Below are 7,106 nucleotides of genomic sequence, written 5' to 3'. Positions count from 1 at the left end.
AGTTGAACAAAAGGATGACATTATTTTAATTCATCAAGAAAAATATGTTCGAGACATCGTCCAAAAGTTTGGGTTTAAAGACTCCTCTCCATTTCTCACTTCGATTGCTACCAGACCTGTGCTTGCTCCAGATCCATCGGGGACTCCAGTTGATCAACATCTTTACAGATCCATGATCGGCTCCCTGATGTATCTCACTGCCAGCAGGCTAGACATCATGTTCCATGTCTGTCAATGTGCCAGATATCAGTGTAATCCAAAAGAATCCCACCTAACTGCTGTAAATCGCATCTTTCGGTACCTAAAGGAAAAGCCTTGTTAGGTCTTTGGTAACCCAAAGACTCCCATATGGTGTTGCATTCTTACACCGATAGCGATTATGGGGGATGCAATCTTGATCGAAAGTCAAAATTTGGTGGATGTCAGTTCCTGGGTGATAGATTGATCTCCTGGCAATGCAAGAAACAAGTCACCGTGTCCACCTCCACTCCTGAAGAAGAATGCATTACTGCATCCGCTTATGGTTCACAAGTGATATGGATCCAGCTTAAGCTGCTGGATTACGGTTTGAATTTCTTTAACACCCCCATTAAGTGTGATAATGAAGCAGCGGTTTATATTGTCAAAAACCCGGTCCAACACTAAAAGACAAAACACATTGACATCCAAATGCATTTTATTCATGATTTTTATGACCGGAAACTTGTCACAATTGAACGGGTCCATACTGATTACAACTTTGTAGACCTGTTTACAAAAGTCTTTGATCGTGCCCGATTATTGTTTCTTGTTGAGTCACTTGGCATGATCTTTTTTGTTCAAAATTAAGTTTTTTCAATTTTTTTTACTTTACTTTATTTTTAATTTTATTTTAATTTTTTTGTTATTTTATTTTATTTTCTATTTATTTTATTTTTCTTTTATTTTATTCTTTTTATTTTGTAAATTAGTTTACTTTACTATGTGTTATTCTCTTCTTTAATTTTATCTTTTGTACAGAAAATTGTAAATATTTTCAAATATGTCACAATTTTAAAAGGAGAAAATAAGTTAAGTATAACTCATCAAAAAGATTTTTAATTTCTTTAAGAAAAACAAAAATAAGTCATTTGACTTACCAAAAATATTTTAATCAGAAAAAGATTCAAAAATATATTCTCTCGTTTAGAGGGAGCTCATGCTTAGAGGGAGTCAGATAATATAAAATTCTAAAATTTGAGAAATTGATCTGACCTTTGAAAAATGATAAGAAATTATATATAATAATCCTAGCACATGAAAAGAGTATATCAAAAGGCAACAAGATCATTGTTTGATGTGTAGATAAGCTTGGCAAATGAGTAACTATCACAGTGACATAAACTTAAATACTCGCCTATGCTAGTGGTAACACTCTTATGAAGCGGTTGCCGAGTCCAAAATAAGTCATATTGATGAAGGCAATAATGTTAATAGTCAGTCATACACGAACCCGTTAGTGATTGATCACAATAAAAAATATTTCTTGCTTAAGATTCAAATATTGAAAATTAAAAATTTATTAAAGCAGAAAAACTGCAAAATGCTCAAGAGTATACAAAATCAACAACAAGAATGTTGATAATTTATCAAACAAAAAGGGGTATATTAGAACTACGTGACGCGGGCCAAACAAGTAAGACCTAAACACTTTATATGAAGGCCTGTAAGTCTGTATGGCATGTAAGTCCATAGTTCAACCTCTAAACTGTTTGAAAGTAAATTTGCAAAAAGTTCAAATAAGCTCAAAAAAATGCTTTGATCAAGCATTAGGGGGTCGGATTCAATTCGGGATGATACTGATGAACACAAACTATGCCTGATGTATAATGGAATTTGTAATTTATCGGATTAACAGGGGACCATAGAAGTATTGTGCCTAATTTTTACCTTAACATATCACAGTGAAATCAAAATACTTGTTAAGTTGAAAGTGGACAAATATATCTACAATCGACTTTGGGTTCTTGGCATAATAATATCCAAATAGAAGTGTGATCTAGGACGTTATAGATAATGTGATTCCATGTCGAGATATTTCTCACCAAAAACATGTGCTTCACAATTTATGTAAATTAATTAACTAATATAATTAATATAATATTAATTTCATCTTTACTTCAAATTTTAATTGTATTTTATTTTTAAGTTTTTCTTTTGTTTTTATTTACATCTTAAAATTACTTTAATTTGTGTTAATTTTAATTTTATTTTATTTCTATTTTTATTTTTTTTTCTTAATTTTATTTATATTAGTATTTTTACTTTACTTTATTTTATTTTTTAAATTTTATTTTATTTTTGTGTCTAGTCAAAAAGGGTAAATGTTTTACAACAAGGCCCTCTATGCAACATTTGTTAAGTGTTGACCCGACAAAAATATATCTTGTATATATTTAAAGTGTTTGGATTCGGTGGGTAAATATTTTGCGGGTTTAAAATTGTAAATACTTTCAAAGTTCGGGGATTGAAAGTGTAAGATCGTTTGTAACTCGAGATATTTTGACCCTATTGCGAGATAGGCTAACCCCATAAATAGGTCAAATCTAAATATTTTTCACTTTATTCACTAAATCTTATCCATAACTTTTTCTCTTTCTACCTTTTTCTCTCAACACCACCGCCTTCAAAATTTTCACCCAGATCTTCAAAGATCTTCAAGCAACACAAGATATGCTTTCATAATCACTCTTAAATCATTATAAAGCATGGATTTGTTTCTCGTGGTAAAGCTTTTATGCTTTTAATTCATGTTTTTGTTTTCTGTAACTCAAGAACAGTTCCTGACAGAACTGTTCATACCCGATTGGGTATTCATATGTTGCTCTTAGTTAGATTTGGTGTTATAAACTTGTTTTCGATGTCATTAGGAGACCGTGTGTTGATTTATTTGAGTTTTTATTTAGTTTTGTATAGTTTTCGTAATTTTTAGAGTTTTCGGACATATTTGGGGTTACTGTAACCAGAAAATTAGTTAGAAAATGGGTCATGATTGCCCAGATCTTCATGTATGATGGGAATGAACCCAGAAAAATGTTTAAAGATGGTGGTTTGGCTATTTGGATATGTGGGTTATGTATTCGAATGGAATGGACTATGTATTCGATTGGTTGTTTGATTCGAATGGTCTGGTGTAATTGAATGATGCATTCGATTAGAGAGATTGAGTAGTGAAAATGCTCAAGGACCATGTATTTGAATAGCTATTCGATTCGAATGATCATTTGATTCGAATGGCTATTCGATTCAAATATATTATCAACCATGAAAATTGACAAGTATCATGTAATCGAATGATAGTTCGATTCAAATATACAATCTCAGAAAATTCCCAAAGGACCATCTATTCGAATAACCATTCGATTAGAAGTGAACTACTCAGAAAGTTTCTAAGTAATGAGTAATCGAATCTCCATTCGATTAAAGAATCAGAAATGCAAAAGTTAAAGGACATTCTTATTGAATAAGGGATTTATTCGAATCTAATGAAAATTACATTCGAATCGAATGTTCTAATCGAATCGAATGGTCATTCGATTCGATTAGAAAGCTCGTTCGATTCAAATGTTCAACACTTGTGAAATTCTAAACTGATTCAGATTAGATTAAGCTTAATATTTCCTCAAAGAGTTATTCTACCCTAATTCGATTCGAATACTCATGCCTTAGACTTTCCTGTCAAAAATTTCATACCCATTCGGTTCGAATACTTTATACTTAGACAATTTTCTGTTTCATATCCAAATCTTGTATATTACTTTGTAAAGTAATATTTTAGGTTTGATTTACTTTAAGTTTATCCTTTGCACATAGTTGTTATCTTTTTACTCAATTATCAACATTAATGTTCCTTTTGTGTTTTATAGGGTCATAATAGTTCTTGTTCCTTGGAAATCCTGAGAGAGAGAAAATACAAAGTGTTTATATCAATAATCAAGGGATTACAGAAGCGTTCTCTATCCTATGCAATCGCTGCTGACCCAGAAGTTCATAGTTCATGGGTAGAGTAGTTCTGGACCAAAGCAAGATCTAAGAAGGGCAGTTCCAAGATCACATCCAAGGTAGATGGATTGAGAGTGGTGGTTAATGAGGAAGTTATTTGACAAGATTTACAAATCAAAGACAATGCAAATGACCCATTCACTACTTTCACCAAGGAAGAGATTAGTGAGTTTTTGGAGGATATTGGATATGATATGAAATGGTCCACTTGTGAAAAGAAGCATATGCCCGTATATTGGAAGCTTCTTTTCCATATGGTTGCTAACTACCTATCTTCACAAAAGGGTGGGTTTGACAATCTTAATGCAGATTAGGTTGGGGTGATGTTATGCCTAACACGCAAAAGGAAGTACAACTACTTGAGGTTGTTCTTCAAGTATATACAACTGAATGTACTTTCCAAGAATAGAACGATGATGTATCCCATATTCATTCAGTTAATATTGGATCACCTGTTTCCAGACACTCCCAAGCTTGTGCATACTGATGAAGTTGATGAAGAAGGAAATGCTATTCAAGCTGATGAACCATTTCATGTGAAAGTGATTAGACAATCTGCCATGAATGCTATTCTTGAGCCTTCTGGGATAAGTACTCACAAGTATCAAGGTGAAGAGCCCGGGGTTAAATTTGGTCAGTTTGCTAAAACTGAAACTGATAGTGAGGAGACTAAGGTAGAAGAGGAAGTGGATGACAGTGGTGATGACCATGATGATGATGATGGCCAGGATGAAGGTAATGATGAGGATGAGCATGTTGATGAGCCAGCAGGTGAGACTGAGACGGAGCCGGAAGTTGATATTGTGATGGAGCACATGTCAAAGAAGAAGCATGACAAAAGCAAGAGGAAAGCTAGTGAATCCTTTAAGAAACATGTTGTTGCTGCTGATACTGAGGAGGATGAGGAGGAAGAGGAGTCTGAGCGTCCAACTAAATGCTTGAAAAAGGCCAAAGATTCCTCGAAGTCTTCCCCTTCAAAAGTACCTCACATTAAGGTACGTTTTCCTTCTATTTTAGCTATGATGAGTGAATCCCTAGCTACTCAAACCACCACACCACAGACCACCACATTACTTGACCCACACATGGGATCACCCACAACATTAGCCAAAACCATAGAAGCCCTCAAAGCCAAACAAATCAAGTTTACCAAAACCCAAACCTCGAACTCACCAAAAACCAAATCCAAAACTAAACTCAAATCACCATCCAAACCCCAAACAAAAACCAGGCATGGAATTATCGTGAGAACCAAACCCAAGCCAAAAGAAACCATCCCTTATAGACGAACCCATCACATTTCCCGAAACCTCACTAACCCGATTAGACAAGCCCATTCCTTCAATGTTTGAAGACATTCCTATGAACACCAAAGCCGAAACCTTTTACCTCCCCTAGGACCACCGCACCCGTTACCTCACCAATTTACCTATTCACTTCACCAATTAGCACAACATTCTGGTCCTCTACATTCACATCATCCATCCAATCCCAAACCACCACATCCACTATAGAAACCACATCCGCACATACCAGCCTACCTTTAACCAGAACCACATCATTCCCAACATTAACCCTAACCCTACCTATACCAACCACACCACACTCAACCATTTCAACCACACCTCCCCCAACCCATAGGAGCCCTGTCATAGCTGCCACTCCAATCTCAAGTGGAAAATCGAATAAGTCTCCAGTGTTTCGAGATCCTGCCCTCGATAGGATTAAGGCATTGGAGGATGCAAATGAAAACCGTTCCAAGCGAGAGCTTATGTTGATCAAATTTATCAAAGATCAACAAGCCATTAATCAAGAAGTCATTAGACAACGTGATGCTCTGGATGATCGATTGGCTATCTTGCAAGAACAACGGGACATGGATCAAACCCGAATCACAAGTCAGAAAAAGTAGACTGATCTGTTTTAGCAAAGAATCAACAATCAACAAGAGTTGATTAACAATAACTCATTCGGAAATGTTGATCAACATCATGGGATGGAAAGACTTGAGTATGGTGTCCAAGCTGGAGACTTGTCTTCCCTCTTCCTCCACGTTTGCCAGCAATTTTAGAAGGGAACTTGATTCAACTCTGGATAAAGTCTGGATCGATTTTGAGCGTCTGGGCTCAAGAATTGGTTTGTTGGAAGGTGGGACAAACAGGGATGTAGACTGTTTATTGGATGAGAGTGTAAGGCTACGGGGTTTGATTAAGCAGCTAGAAGGAGAGATGGAAGAACAACGTGCAGAACAAGGTCGCGTGAATGAGTCTTTGGTTAACCAATACCTTGCAGGTATGGAGGTGATGTGGTTGACAGATGAGGATGTGGAGAACTTGAGGATGCACCTAATGGAGACCTTTCGATGGTTTCTCCGTGTAACTGAGCCAAGGACCGACCAGATAAACCGACTACAAACTGCTCTAGCTAATCTGGTCACTGATGCCTAAAGGGTCAGAACTCAAGGAAACATGTATGGTTTCCTATGCACGGGTAAACCTCCAAAGGATGCTGGTGTCTGGTGAAGGTGGTTCTGGTGCAAAGACTTGTGCAGATGAGCATGCTGCTGTTGTCGGAACAATTGCCAGCACTGAACTTGTGGTTACCATTACTGCTACAATCGAGCAAGTCAGTTCCACAAGTTCACCACTTGTTGCTCCCACGGTTGAGCAAGTTAGTGCTGTGTTTACCACTGCTTTAATTGCATATGTTCCACAACAACAAGTAGCACAAGGTGGTGGTGGAGACGATGGCGACAATGATGAATCTGATGATGGAAATGATGACGGTGATGACAATGATGGTGATGAAAAGAATGATGATGATGATAACCACGAGTTTGACAGTTTTGATGATCCTCGTGATAGTAACGGTGGTAATGGTGATGATATTGGTAGTGGTGATACCACTGGTAATAAGGCGGGAGATGATGAACCGCCACAGGAGGCTGAAAAGACACTGAGATGGATGCTGATGTCGAGGCTGAAATCGCCTCTTTACTTAATGTTTATTCTTTTGCAGGTACCGACTCACCAGTTCAAGAAGTCGTGGAAGAAAATAAAGATGATAGTGATGACGACATCAACTAT

This window comes from Bidens hawaiensis, unplaced genomic scaffold (genome assembly GCF_021521415.1).
Source record: "Bidens hawaiensis isolate Kalapana, Puna unplaced genomic scaffold, B.hawaiensis_p1.1 tig00068870_1, whole genome shotgun sequence".
NCBI lineage: Eukaryota > Viridiplantae > Streptophyta > Magnoliopsida > Asterales > Asteraceae > Bidens > Bidens hawaiensis.
Note: the sequence above shows the minus strand (reverse complement) of the source record.